The sequence below is a fragment of the Acipenser ruthenus genome, chromosome 6, assembly GCF_902713425.1.
Source record: "Acipenser ruthenus chromosome 6, fAciRut3.2 maternal haplotype, whole genome shotgun sequence".
Taxonomy (NCBI): domain Eukaryota; kingdom Metazoa; phylum Chordata; class Actinopteri; order Acipenseriformes; family Acipenseridae; genus Acipenser; species Acipenser ruthenus.
In genome coordinates, this window is record NC_081194.1 from 22,082,644 (window position 1) to 22,098,372 (window position 15,729).

Sequence of the window (15,729 nt, forward strand, 5' to 3'; positions counted from 1 at the left end):
AAGTCCTTTAAAAGTTATCAGTTTGTAAAAACTGCCAGCAGTCTGTTTCAGGTTCAAACCCATAGAATGCTAAAACAGAAGTTTATTACACATTTCATTTAAATATAAGCTTGCTGTAGTTCTAGGGGCGAGGCTCAGCTCGCTATGCTAAAGCTATCGATTCCCTAACTTATATAGTCCAGGCTCACCTTCCACTACTTGCTCTGCAGGTCTTTCTCCTCCACCTCCTTTGCAACTCTATCTCCCTTCTAGGTGTTGGTGGTCCTCTATCACCCGACATAGTGACAAACATCGGAGGTCACACCTCAAACAAGGGCGACTCTTATCAGTCCAGAAGGCGCGATCCTGGGCCAAACAGTCACTCATCCAACACTGCATTCTACATCTTACACTGAGCTTTGAGCTTTGAATCACATTAAATTGTGTAAGGATGAAAAAATAACAAGGAACTTGCTCTGGTTGATGGGGCCCTCTCTGATGCATGCTTTGCGTTTTTTGTTTATTAATGCGTGTTCTATTTCTTATTCCAGATGTGTGTATTTCTGTGATTTATGAGTGTCCCAAGTCCTAAGGATCAAGCATTTATGGTTTTAGTAAAGTGGTATTTTGTATCAGTAAGACAATCCTATAAATACAGTTAATCCTATGGGGTTAATTGCAGTTTTTTTTTTTTTACTTATGCAAATTATTTAGGGAAATGTATTTATGCATGAAAGTAAATACTAAGACTGAATTGCATACAAATCATTTTCAGTTTTCTTAAACCAAATTCACATGTATAATCAAATTTTCCTAGAACGACATTAACATTTATGAAGCAGCGTTAGGGGATAAACAAAATTGTTATTAGTCCTCATTATTTAATTCACATCAAATCAGAAATGCTAATTACACATTTCAGGTATATAAAGGCTTAATTTCTTAGCGTATCCATACTGAAGAAATCATGGCCAGTAGTCGTGTGCAAAATTATACAATGTACAAAAAACTATATAGAGGGTATAAAGAACTTTCTTGAAACTGTGGAAGATGGCCAAAAGGAGTCCACAGCAATTCTGCAGCGCACAAATGCATGCAATACACTTGTAAGCAGATTCAATGCTGCCTTCCCTAAGAAGTGGCCAGGTACAGCAGCTAATTAAAAGAAACTGTGGAAGAGTCTGAAAGTAGACACGCAATGCCAACAGCATTCGTCTGGAGAGCCTGCACAAACTCTACCAGAGGTTTACAGCCTAATAAAGTCAATGGTACCAAATCTGCTTGCAACAGTGGAAGATTTATATTTCATATTTGTTTAGAGTGCACTTACCTGGATGGAGCTTTTTAATGTAGTGCACAGGTGCACGAGAAGTACGGGACTCCTAGCCTACTTGCACGTCATATTTACGCATTTAGCTATACCGGTAAAGCAGTTTCCTGTCATGGATGAGACACTGAAATGGACACAGCAGATAGACAAAATAGTTGTTAGATGTAATGGAAGTGTATTGGGGAATGTATGGGGAGCAAGTATGATTTATAGAGCACTGATTAGGCCTATACTGGGATTATGGATGTATGATGTATGAGGAGGCGGTCAGTAAGGATTTGGAAAAACTGGATGTGGTACAAACTATGGCTCTTAGAGTATGTAGTGGAGCACAATGTTCATCTCCGGTTGCAGTGTTACAAATAGTTACTGGGGAAATGCCAATCTATTTAAGAAGGAAAATACTGAGAGTTTGGTACTGGGTTACGGCAATGAATGGAGGAGATGGAAATCCTGAGCCTTGTTGGGAATATGAGGTAATGAAGAGAACAAGGAATGTGTGTGATAAAACTATTGGGGTGAGAATTAAAAAAGATATTGAGGATCAGGAAACATTGAGATGCTGTTTAGGAAGGGTGAGATTGAAAAGAGTACATTCTAATATTAGTCCATGGTGTTTTAAAATTCCTCTGATTGATTTATCTTTGTTGAAGGTCAGAAGTCTATTTTGTAAACGGGCATCGAGATGGGTAAATAATGATTGGGAGAATTATTGTTTTTTAAGTTAAGTTTTTAAGTGAATTAAGTTTTTTACAGATGGGTAAAAAAATACAGATAATGGCAAGGTTGCAGCAGCTTATTATATACCAGAATTTGAGGTGTCAAATGATGTGTCAATTATGACAGCAGAATTGATAGGGTTTATATTGGCAATGCAATGGATTGTAGATGTGGTTAAGGTGAATAGATTCCTTAATCGGGTTTACAGGCAATTCAAAATGGAGGGGAGGGTGATAGAAGAGATTTAGTGCAGGAAATAATGTACTTATTTACGGAATGCTGTTATTTAGGTGTTGTATGTAATTTTAGTATGGATTCAGGCTCATATAGGAATAGATGAGAATGAGAGGGTGGATAAGCTAAAATAGCAGTGAAGAAAGATAAAGTGTATATGGATATGCAGTATGGCTTAAATGAATATTATAAAATAATTGAGAAACATAATTTATGTATGGCAGAATATATGGGATAAAGGAAAAAAAAGGTAATACGTTTTATAAGGCTTAAAGTAAGGTTAAAATTAGGGAAGGATGGTATGAGTGGAATAGAAAGGAGGAGGTAGCATTAATATGACTTCTGCTACTGCTTCATCTTTCGATCTTTTACTTTCGCCAGTGAGTTCAAATTTATCGTCAAATATTATAATGGTCCGCTTTTATACGAGATGTCTTTAAGATCTTCTCACGTTAACAATAAATGACGTGCACTGGATTGCAAAAGCCTCATGCAAAGCTCCATGAAGCAAGAAAAGAGGTTCAAGTTGTATCTCCAGCTACCTCTGTGACTATGAAGGGGAGTTATTACATTTGTGTTGATGTATTTATTTAATTTAATTTAATTTAATTAATTTATTTATTTTTTAATTAGACATTGCTAGACTGAATTTGAAACTGTTTCAGTTAGCATGTGCTACTTCTTGTCTGTCGTTATTTTTATGTGGTGCATAATGTGTTTATAACTAAGTTGGCAATCTCCAGGCCATTAAACACTCTCCCGCAGGCAATCAAAGACTAAAACCATATTAAATTGGCATTTCAGCATACTTAATTATGCATTTGTTGAACTTGTATTTGTGCTGTGTTTTAATATGCAATCTGCTGTGATTGTGTAGGAGTGTGTTTTATATTGTAAAGCACTTTGAGATGTGCTATGTAAATTGTGCTATATAAAATAAAGATTATTATTATTATTATTATTATTATTATTATTATTATTATTATTATTATTATTATTATTATAAAAGTACTCTTCAAACTCATCGAATTCCTTTTTCTGTTAGTGTCAAACAAAGACGAGGTGACAGCAGAAATCAGGATAAGGGCTCACTGTTTTAAATCCTTGAAGAAGAATGAGAAGCCACACAGTTTAATAATTGGGTGTAATGTTCAGGGTTCCAGTTCTTGTAGCTTGCAAATCTGTTTTGTATAGAATAACAATGAATACAAGATTGTACAGTTTCATGACATTATCATTAAAAAAATCTACTATGAGTATTTGTAAATATTTGCATGCTATTCATTTAAATAGCTAACGCCCGGTACACAAATGTGTGCATATATACATACTTGATCAAGAACGTGCACTACATTATATAAATGTATAAATTCTAAATTAATACAAAATAGTTTTTGCTTACATTAAGTGAATAATACTAACTGTGTGTACAATCGGATGGACTCGTTGGAGCCTGCAAACCTTTGGAGACCAAAACTTTGACTCAGGGCTGTTTTTTCTAGCTTGAGCTTTAAAGCCTTGATCTCATTTGACAACTCCTAATTTTTAGAAATGGATAAATCAAGGGCTGATGGCTCGGGCTTCGAACAATAATCGTGACACTGTAGAAGTACAGTCCATTTCTTTTTCTGGGCTCTGTACTGGCTTTTCTCTTCGGTCCCACACACCGAGCCTTGGGCCAGCAAGAAATACTGATTCCAGTCAAACAGAACTGGAACAGTGCCTTGATGCAGCCTCCGATGGCCTTCTGGTGTTGTTTCAATTAGGTTTTTCTTAACAAAATGCCGACTGCAAACTTTGGTGTGTTTAGTGGCTGAATTTCTTTCTTCAAATATTTGTAATCCACATTTTTCTCATCTCTTCATGCACGGGAAATGCATGCATGAGAACTGATGAATTGTACCGTGCTGAAGCAGAGCATAGCGGAACACAGCAGTGATCACTACCATTTCCCTCTCATTGCTGATAATTAAAGGTTTTCACAGTTGTGCCTGAGAAGCAGATTTGGAATGACTCGAGTCAGTGACTCATTCGACTTGAGTCATTGTCATCAAATGACTCGACTCGAGTCCCTGTAAGAAAAGACTTGACTCAACTCGAGTCTCTGCTTAAAAGTCTTCACTCGGGTGCTGGCTCAAAAGTCTCCACTTGACTCGAGTCCTAGGCTTTATGATAAAATAAATTACACAATCAGTTTTCTTCGCTTTCAATTCGAAGATGACTGCCAATGATACTTTTGGGATATGCCTCCTCTGTCCCGCCTCACCGAGCTAAGTCAGTCTCTTTTGCCTTTCACAGACAGGTAGGTAAGGTAGGTGAGTATAACCCTAACCTTTTCCAGTTGTGATCGACTCTTTAGAGTTCTGAGTTTTTTGTGAGTTCCCTTGCAATTAATTGCTGGAAGTAGGCTTCCCACTTCCCCGGAATCAGAAACTCAGCAACTAAAGGCTGAGCTAACGCTTTTTGCAGCTAAAAAAAAAAGAGAAGGGAGAACACGACCCTCCAGTGAGTCCAGCCTCGCTGTGCAGCCGCTGTCGACTGGAGGGCTCTGGGCGACCTCGGTACGCCCACTCGGTGTGCGTGGCCTATGGCCCCTACAGGTTGTCAATTACTATTGTTTTTTACTACTTAACAGTAAAAAAAAAAAAAAAAACCACTCCAGCATGCTGTCGAGTGTCTCTGTCTGCCTTGCAGTTTAAAAATAAAATAAATAAACGACAACCGCCTCAGCCCTTTTGTTGAGCAGACCGCTTGCATTACCACTTACCCATAAAGCGGTGTGTTTGTGTGTACAAAAACTAAAACAAAAAAAGAACAACAGATGTGTTTTCTTTCTTTTTCTATCTGTTATTCTCCCTTCTCCAGGTCCATGACAGTACTACCCCACTGCAAGCTACGCGCTGGACCGATTGAGGGCTCCATGCGGTCCAGACGCCATCTTGGGTGCTCCACTCCACTGCCATGGCGTTCGACGCCTCAAGGCTTTTCAAGCCCCACTCTTCGGCACCCTCAGTGCCCTTGGTGCCCCGACGCTCCACAACCTCAGTGCCTCTGTGCTTCGGCATCCTCGGTACCTCGAGAGCTACATGCCTCTGTGTTTTGACGCCTCAAGGTTTTTAGAATCCTGTGCAGCGTGTGTTCACTGCCGCACTAGCCTATGACCTCGGTACCTTGGTGCTTCAACACCCTCGGTACCTCGAGGATGATACACCCCAGCGCTTCGTGTCTGGCAAACACAAGAAGCCTCTTAACAGCCTACTTGGATGCAATGCTGTGCTCTGTAACCCTCCCCAAGCCGCTCAGTCCTGGGAACATTGTTACAAATCTCAGGCTTCCAAGGGAAAGCCCTAGGCAGAAGCCTAGCGAGCTTGGTGGTGGCACGCAGACTGCTCAGGCTGTCCCCTCTACGTTGAAAGTGTACCTAGCAGCCATATCTGCTTGCCATGTTCCCATCGACACAGTATCCCTGGGTGCTCATATACTGGCGACCCATTTTCTAAAGGGTGCTTGGCGGTTACATCCTCCTATAAAGGACGTCCTCCCCAAATGGAGTCTAGACGTGGTATTGGAAGCTCTCACTAAGGCCACATTTGAGCCCATAGAGCTGAAATACCTCTCTATGAAGACAGCCTTTCTGTTCGCTATCAGCTCCACTAAGCGGGTCAGTGAGCTACAGGTAATGTCTGTGCACAGTTCCTGTATGTGCGTTTGGGACGATGGAAACAAGGTATCGTTGCGCATGAACTCTGTTTTCCTCCCTAAGGTGATTACAGCGTTTCACTTGAACCAATCAGTGGAACTAGAGGCTTTACATCCCCTTCCTTCGCGGAGGAGTCGGATAGGAGATTAAATTCCCTCTGCCCAGTTCAGGCATTGAGATGCTATGTGAATAGAACAAGAGCGCTGCGTCAGTCTGACCAGCTCTTTGTTTGCCATGGCGAACGGACCCGAGATCAAGCCCTCTCTAAGGAGTGACTGTCCCATTGGATTGTGAACACGGTTTCGACTGTGATTACTAATAACCCTCGTGGAAGGGTGGCCTTAGCAGCTTTGCATACAAAGTTGGAATTCCTGCCTACGTACCTGCCAAAATGAATCAGCTCTAGACGTGTTTGATTAATTTAATACATCAGGATTAGCATCCTGGATAGATTTTTTAGAGTTAGTTTGGTTAAAAAACGTTTTGCTTTTTTAATATTTTCAGAAAAACAAAAATGGGCAGATCAGACAACAGCAGCATGATTTTGGGAATAGGCAAAATCAACATTGCCAGACAAACAGAGGTTGAGGACAGAACTATTGTTTTCATTGAATTTTTAAGAAGTGGTCTATGGATTTTGTCATAGTGGGTGAACAGACCCACTATTTTATTTTGCCCTTCACGATTTGGATACATGGATAATATTTATTGGTCCTTGTTCTGTTGTTTGACCCTCTTACAGTAACAGTGGCCAAACTTTGACCAAACTTTGACCAATTTTACTTGGCTGAGGACCTTACAAGTAGGCGACTTGGCACTGGACTGACAACTCAACAGGATCTGAGTTGGGTGGGACTGTTGGGTTTGATCTTGGAACTGCGAGACTTGGAGCCTTTTCATCTGGAATACACTAGTGTTTTCTTGTACCCTGGTATCCTAAACTGTCTGACTAACTACTATTTGAGAATCAGTACAATTCATTGTTGATGTGGTGTTTTGCCATATTTTCTATGTGTTCTACTGTAAGCAAAATAAAACTTGTTATTTTGTATAGCCTTGGTGTTCCTTCCTCTGTATTGACAGGGTCTGACATCGGACCGGAAAGGAAAAATTGTAATGTCGAACCTGGTCCGACATAGGACCGCAAAGGGTTAAATCTCACTGTTAATTTTAATTAACATTCAAATATCCGTGGGAACATCGAACACAAAATGATGTAATGGATCACAGACATAAAAAAGCTTCAGTCCCAGGCAGTAAAGTACAGAAGCATTAGCAAGTGCATAATATAACATTCACTGAGGTTAATGGGACAGTGGTTTTGTTAGTTTCCCAGAAAGTCCAGCAGCTAGTATATGCAATAACAGCAGAATTATATAGTAAAACAAAAACAATGTATTTTTTTCCAAAACCTGTTAGTAGATTCCTTCTTTGGAACAGACCAGTAGTAGCATTGCATTCAATAGAACAAAAAAATGTAGTGGGAATAACTTTTCTGTCCTTCTTTTTTTTGTAGCGACAGAAACAGTATGGACTTAAACTATTTTTGCCAGCTGCAGACATCCACATTTGAATTTCCTTCAGCCTCCTGCATTGTACACGTTTACCTTTACCCGCCTTTTTATCTAAAATTCCAACCCCCAAATGAAAAAGGAAAGTTTCTAAAATGTAATGAATTAATGTGTAAATTTTAGCCTGATTCATACATTTGATCCTGCAGACTGATGCTTCTGACGTAGTAGGACTAGGGACGGACCTCTACCAGGAGGCAGAGTATGTGGGAAATTTGGTATTGTACATTAGCAGGAAGCTGCTTGCATGAGAGACTCAGAGACTAGGTATGCTGTAATCGAGAAAGAAATGCCTAGCCATCTAAGGCTGGGGTGATGCCTAATTTCTCACTATTGATATATCGTAATCCAAAAAAGCAGATGCATGATTTATCGACATTACGAAAGGGTAAAAACATTGCTAGTAAAGCTTTAAAAACTATTATGCATATTAAATTGCTTACATCTGTTTATGCATTGTGACAGAAATACAATGATTCTTGGTTGTAAATCTCCCTCCCAACCTGTGAGGGTGCTAAGCAGCGAGAACAGAGTTCTTTGGACGGGCTGGTCTGACCGGTCTTTCCTAGGGTCGGGAAGTCGGACAGTCTGGATGAAGGCGAGACTCTGTTGCAAGAACGCATTGACCCGGAAGGGAAACGACGTGGCAGCCGCAGATTGGAGAGGCGGTTGCACTTGTTTACCAAGGGGTCATGTGTGACAGCATAAAAGGGTGCGGAGAATCGCAACCTGTTCCTTAGTATTGGTTTTGTATTTTAACCTAGAAGGACTTTGAGAGATCCCAGAGAACGTAACAGTTTAGTGAGTGTTTTGTTTGTTTTTGTGTCTGTTAGTAATTGTCTTGTTTGTGAATCACCAGACAGCTAACATATTTCCGGAGCTGTCACCTTGGGCCAGCACAAAGCTGGAACAACACTTCACCACTGTCACGAAATAAACTGTATCACCCACCACAAGCACTACTGCACGCACCCAGGACTGGTGACCGTGTTTGTATTATTGTGGGGTGGATATTATTGTTTAGTATTTGGGACTGCAATCCCCTTGTTATTTACCCTGTGCAGTACACTTTGGTGTGTATTACCGGGGGATTATTGTTTGGTCGCCAGACCTGGAAAACAAAATAAAACTCCTTTCCAAACAGGATTATAATCTCTGTCTGTTTCATTTACGCACTGCATCCCTCCTGCACCTGTACCCAATCAACCAGTTTGCCACAGCATATAGTAATTAATATGCATATATATATATATATATATATATATATATATATATATATATATATATATATATATATATATATATATATATATATTGTAAGACAGCAGGGAGGGGGGTGTGCAGGCACCTTTTTTGTTAGTTTGCTTTATTGTTTGATTGTTTTATTATTTTTGATTTGTTAATTGTTTTATTATTAATCATCCCCTGCACCTGGTGCTTATTATTAAATTAGAGCCAGGTGCAGGGTATAAAAAGAGAAGAGACAGTTTGTTCAAGGCTGCTAAGGAGAAAGAGGCAGAAGGGGTGCTCTGCTTCCAGGGCAAAATGTAAGTTTATAGTACGGAGTGTTTTGATGTTTATAGCAGGTAAACGGCTTAGCCGTCCAGTGGTTCAGTTCAGGTTCCCGTGTGTTTAGTCAGTGCTCAAAAAGGAGCTTGGTGTTTATTTTGTGTTTTGTTTGTTTTATTAAAAGTGCGCGTAAGCGCTGAACCTCTAATTTCTGTGTGTTGGGTCAGTTTTTAAAGGGGCTAGAACCGTGAGCTGGTGCGAATCTTTTTACAATATATATACTGTATATATAATATATATTGTGAAAGATTTCACTTGTTTTCACTTGCCAACACACTTTACAAGGTTCGTTGCCCCTTTAAAACACTTGACACAGGAAATGAAAGTTCAGCGCTGGTGCGCACTTTTATTTTTCAAATCAAAATAAACAAACAAAAATCTAGCTCTGTTTGAGCACTAACTAAAACATACATGAACGCCCTTCCTAGCACGGGATGGATATGACGGATACCCCGTTTACCCATAACAAACAAAACACACGCTTTACAAAGCTAAACACAGCACAGTACTTATAATGTGACTGCTCGGACACAGAATACTCCTTTCCATGTCCTTCTACTCAGCAGCCCCGCCTAGACTGACTGCTGCCTTTTTATTTCTGTCAGCTGGCTTCAATTTACAATAATTGCCAGCTGAAATTAATTAACAAATAATAAAACAATTAACACATACTGGTTTTTAGCAGGGAGGATTTTTAACCCCCTCCCTGCTGTGTTACTATATATATATATATATATATATATATATATATATAACCTTGTTCATGTTGATTTGTACCAGTTGGGGGTCAAAGGAAAATCCAAAAAAAAAAAAATTGTTTGAATCCATAACAAGGTCAAAGTAACAACCAATCAAGAGAAAAAAAAAAAAAAAACTAATTAAAAAAAAAGTTCTCACTGTCCACTGCAGTTTAATAACATGAGTGTTGTCCGTGGCTTATATTTTATGTTTTAATTTAAGCGATGACTGGCACTTGCTTACAGTCTGCCCAGCATTAGTGAATACCAGCTCACTAGGGACTAACGTTGCTGGGAATGCTTAATACTTCTGACCAAAGATACAACTTTTGGAACGATCTTGGTTGTTTTTCTTCATTTTTTACTCTGGGGTAGTTCAAATTACAGAGTATATCGCTCCAGAACGAAGGTTCACATAGCATAGCTCTCGCAGGGAGCTCACACAGGGTAGTGCTGCGTGAGCAGCTCGTAATTTAGAGTTAGGGTTAGGTATTGGGTTAGGGTTAAGTTTTATGGCTGGAGTTGGTCTTTGTACATTTAGTTAGTTTACTGAGTAAATGATCTGTAAAATTTATATTTTCTTTTTTATCTTTCTGTCACTTTATTAAGGGAGATAGTTGTTACAGGGGGTATGTTAATAGAGCGCTTTTTAAATCAAGGTGATATTAGCACATAATCTTGCACTGAGATGGTCTAATTATGTATTAATCCATTCATAATTTGTATTAGAATTATTAACATTAAGGCTATATAAACATGTCCCATTAAGAACTTAACTCGGTAACAACTGTGAGAGCTACGCTGTGTGAGTCTGCGTTCTGCAGCAATACCCCTCGTATAAATGCTTATTTTGTTTAAAGTTTTGTAGGGTGCCATCTCATTAAATGGTCACACAGATTAGTTGTGTTACCAGATTATCCCAAACATTACTTTCTTTACTTTACTTTCTTACTTTAGAAAATAATTGGCCAACACTAGAAGGCATTGTATTTGTAGCTCGGTCGATACAGTATTTGTAATTCTAGCACAACGCTCTTAACTTGCTCTGTTACTTTGAAGGCTCCTGCACAGATCCAGTCCAATCAGTAAACACTCATAGGGAGTGAGGCAGGGTGGAGAAGGTGAGCTCACATGCAGATTCAGTGAGTCAGATAAATCGATGCATCACCTAAGCCTTATAGCTGTCATAAAAGAACAAAATGAACTGAAAGTAAGCTTATATGCACATCTCTTCCTCTGGGTGGGCCTGTCTGCACACATGCAGTTTTTTTCAAATGTCCCAAACAAACGGCGACCTTGCAGGGGCCCCAATTCTGCTGGGGGCCCTACGCTATAGAGTAATTTGCGTATAGGTTAATCCGGCCCTTTGTTCTGGTGTACTATTTAAAAGCTCTTGCATACATTGATGTAGCTAAATCTACATTATTTAGTGGCCTTTCTGTAACCTTTCCGTGAATTCATGTTTTTTCCGCAACTCGCCCGTGAAATTTACAAAAAATCACTGTACCAAAATGGTATCCTTAGTCATTGTACAGTAAGAGGAATTCACCAATCATGAAGCCGGTATTTCTTGTTTGACCCTGTTGCCATAGTAACCAAATGCATGGCATTCATGCCGGACCGTGTACAGCTACTGTAACGCTGCTTCTACTTGATAAAAGTATGAAATAAACAGGGGAGGTGAAGAGTATAGTAATGTAAAATACTCTAATGAAAATAAAATCCATATTTTTCACTCTCCAAATTCACCAGTTGAAGCCTATCCTCACATTTGACCAGCCTTTATGGCGGAAGGCCCAGTTAATCATTGCCTATTATTATTATTATTTATTTATTAGCAGACACCCTTATCCAGGGCAACTTACAATTGTTACAAGATATCACATTATATTTTACATACAAAGACATTATTTTTTTACACATTATTTTTACATACAATTACCCATTTATACAGTTTTTTTTACTGGAGCACCTTGCTGAAAGGTACAGCAGCAGTGTCCCCCACCTGGGATTGAACCTACAACCCTCCGGTCAAGAGTCCAGAGCCCTAACCACTACTCCACACTGCTGCCAATGAACCACATCACAGTGACTTGCACTCTCTTATCCTGCGTCTTGGTGGGTTCCACACACATTAGTTTTCTTGGTTGCATAGGCAATGTGATGTCAGCATCAGGTCTCGAACAACTGCTTGAAGTTGTGTATTCTCAAAACACTGTGGGGCACATGCTCAGTGGAAAGGCGCCAGCAAGAGCAGTTAGGGGACATTTTCTTGTGGACACTGCTCTGAATGCAATTGTTACAGCACAAGCATTTAATGTCCCCCTTCCTGAAGTCCACATGGCTGAGAACATAGAGCAGACATGGAAGAACCTGAGCTGGTAGATAGCCACAGGGAAACAGAGCCAAGTGAAACGCAGGCTGATATTCCAGAAGACCTCCAGAACACAATCCAACTGTATGACAAACTTATTGCTGGCTAAGTTTCTGCAGATGCAGTCTGTTCAGATAATGTGCTTGAAAGAGTCCATGAAAAACTGGAGGAACAAAAAACTGTAATGGCTAGTCACCCAACCGCACGTCTATGGCTGCAGTATATGGAAATGGTTGGTCTGCTCCACCAGTTTATCAAAGCAGAACGGACGGGGAACTGGAGTCTTCATCTACAGTCACTCCAAGAAATGCTGCCATATTTTGCTGCTGTGGGTCATAACTTATGCCAAACAGTGTACATTTACTTCCAGCAAATGCTTCAGCTTAAGACACAGCATCTAGACATTTATGCTTTCTTTAACACTGGGCACCATGTTATTCAGTGTAGTGATCGCTACTGGGCGGGGCTGTCATCAGACCTGGTAATAGAACAGCTGTTAATGAGAAGCATGAAGACAACAAGTGGACTGACACCTGGTATTGGTCAACACATGACAGAATGATGTCTAACAACAAATGCAGAAAAAAAATTAAAAAGAGCCACAATTAGTCCTCTACTAAAATTGTAATATATTTAATTGAATAATATTTATTAGATTTACATAGTGAGACAACCTCTAAAATGCAAAAGATAAACCATATATGAAATTATTGTCCAAGCTTAGTGTCCAAGCTGAAAATTAAAAGGGATAAAACAATTGTTACTATAAAAAAGCAAGTACCTTGTTATAGGAAGGAACATTTAAAATCTTGCTAGAGTCATACCATTATCAATATTTTATAGGAGGCTGTGTGGTCCAGTGGTTAAAGAAAAGGGCTTGTAACCAGAAAGTCCCTGGTTCAAATCCCACCTCAACCACTGACTCATTGTGTGACCCTGAGCAAGTCACTTAACCTCCTTGTGCTCCATCTTTCGGGTGAGACGTAGTTGTAAGTGACTCTGCAGCTGATGCATAGTTCACACACCCTAGTCTCTGTAAGTCGTCTTGGATAAAGGTGTCTGCTAAAAATAATAATAATAAATAATAATAATTTAACTCTGAAAACATGCACGATATATAAAAAAAAAAAAACCTAATGCTATATCTGGGACTTCAAAGATAATTAATTTACATTTCAAAATATGTATTTTCAAAGAGTGTGTTATGGTTAAAAAAAAAAAAAAAGTATTATGCTAAACTACCTCATTTTTCCCAATAGAATGCTTTTATTGTAATATTTTAATAAGAGTACAACTTAACAAAATTGTTCAAACATGTCAGTATTTATATTTTGTATGTACTTTTACATTTTTTAGTAAACATTATCATCACAATCCTCACTGGATGAATAATAAAACTACATATCACTGTTTAGTGTACCTCTACAGCAGGGCTACTCAACCCTGGTCCTGGAGGGCAGCAGTCCCTCCTGGTTTTTGTTCCAGCTGTACCCTAAATTACTTAATTGGAGCAATGAAGTGCTTATTAGAAGCTTAATTGGTCCAATTGATCAATTTAGGGTACAGTTAGAACAAAAACCAGGAGGGACCGTGGCCCTCCAGGACCAGGGTTGAATAGACCTGATCTACAGGGTCTTGGGTCTTCATAGTCTGCTTTCTTTAACTTCAAAGCCCTCAAACCCTAACACTGTTGACCTTATTGCTACAGGCATCCTCTTTCCTTCTACTTGTTGTGCTAAATGACAATATAGGTCAGTAGGTATTTAAGGCTAGTCGTTATCACCTACAGCAGGGGTCTCCAACCCTGGTCCTGGAGAGCCCCTATCCAGCAGGTTTTATAGGTGTCTTTAGGCATCAGTGGCTAAAGATCTGGAACACCTGTTAATCTTGACTAATTAAGCCAATAATTGGTTCAGTTAAGTAACTGAGAGATTGGTTGAAACAAAAACCAGCAGCCACAGTAGCTCTCCAGAACCAGGGTTGGAGACCCCTGGCCTACAGGCATACAGTTTGGGAGAACAATGAGAAGCTTTTGAAGTATTTTGTGAAACCCCCTTATCACTATCAGTTTGTATATAAATTCTAGGAGAGACAAAAATGACAAGCTTATTATAAAGGTGTTTGAATTGCATAATCAGATCATGATCCCCCCCCCACAACGTTGCTGATGTTTAATGAAACAAATAACTATTGTGGGAACAGAAAACATGCAGTGTTCTAGGAGGGTGTGAAAGTTAAGAAATTATATCAGTTTTATTCCCCAGCTGATTCATGATCAATGGGAATTCATACAGTTGATTTCAATGAGTGCTACTTTTTTTTGGCATTGTTTATGAATAAATGTAAAAGTCAAAGTCAGTCACATCTCTTGTTACATTTGTGTCCAAAATATTGCTGATATAGTATCAAATATGTGCCAGAAAAGCTGTGGTTGCCATTTTGGTGATTTTCTCATGCATGCAATCATTGCTGTCAAAGAGCTAGTCAGTAAAGGCAGTTAAAATTCCACAAGCATATGGAACTTATTATATTATAAATGATTATATTTCTTTTAGTTGTTTTGCTTTTTGGATTGTGGTTTAAGGATGTAGTGATCCATAACAATAGGGCAGCAGTGTGGATTAGTGGTTAGGGCTCTGGACTCTTGAGCGGAGGGTTGTGGGTTGTGGGTTGTGGGTTGTGGGTTGTGGGTTCAATCCCCAGTGGGGGACACTGCTGTTGTACCCTTGAGCAAGGTACTTTACCTAGATTGCTCCAGTAAAAACCCAACTATATAAATGGGTAATTGTATGTAAAAATAATGTGATATCTGTATAATGTGAAATAATGTATAATGTGATATCTTGTAACAATTGTAAGTCACCCTGGATAAGGGCGTCTGCTAAGAAATAAATAATAATAATAATAATAATAACAATATGGTAAAGCATGGTATACACAGATTCTAAAAACATGCTAAAATGAACACTAGTTTGCTTTCGCAAATATCCTATATTAATTCAAAACATGTTATTTTAGTAAAACACAGTATATAAATGTATGAAAGATACATGGGGGGGTGCTATATTACTATTCAAATATACTAGGCAAACATTTAAAAGGCATTCACAAGCAGTCATATTACTATTGCATATTTATAAAAGTGGAAACAGAAGTACTAAAAACAAATGAAAACACAAGACAAGTAAGGAGTGATAAAAAGATTTCTGAAGTACTCGTGTTTACCACCGTTCCCGATTTCCTGATATTGTGACACTAAAGCGCTGTTTTTACATGGTTTGTTTTGAACATGCTTTTATAAATGTGCTGTTCAGCAGTTCAAACCATTGACACTCTCATAGCATTGTGTAAAATGCATGTTGCAAAGTCTGTGCCGCACTACATCAGCCACCTTTTTATTTTCATTATGTTTAGTTTGCACCTGAACTAATGGGTTTCAGTTGTTCAATGCAAGATGAAAAGCCTGACAAACTGGGCCTTGATTATCATTGCTTAATTAACAAAATAGAGTGTCA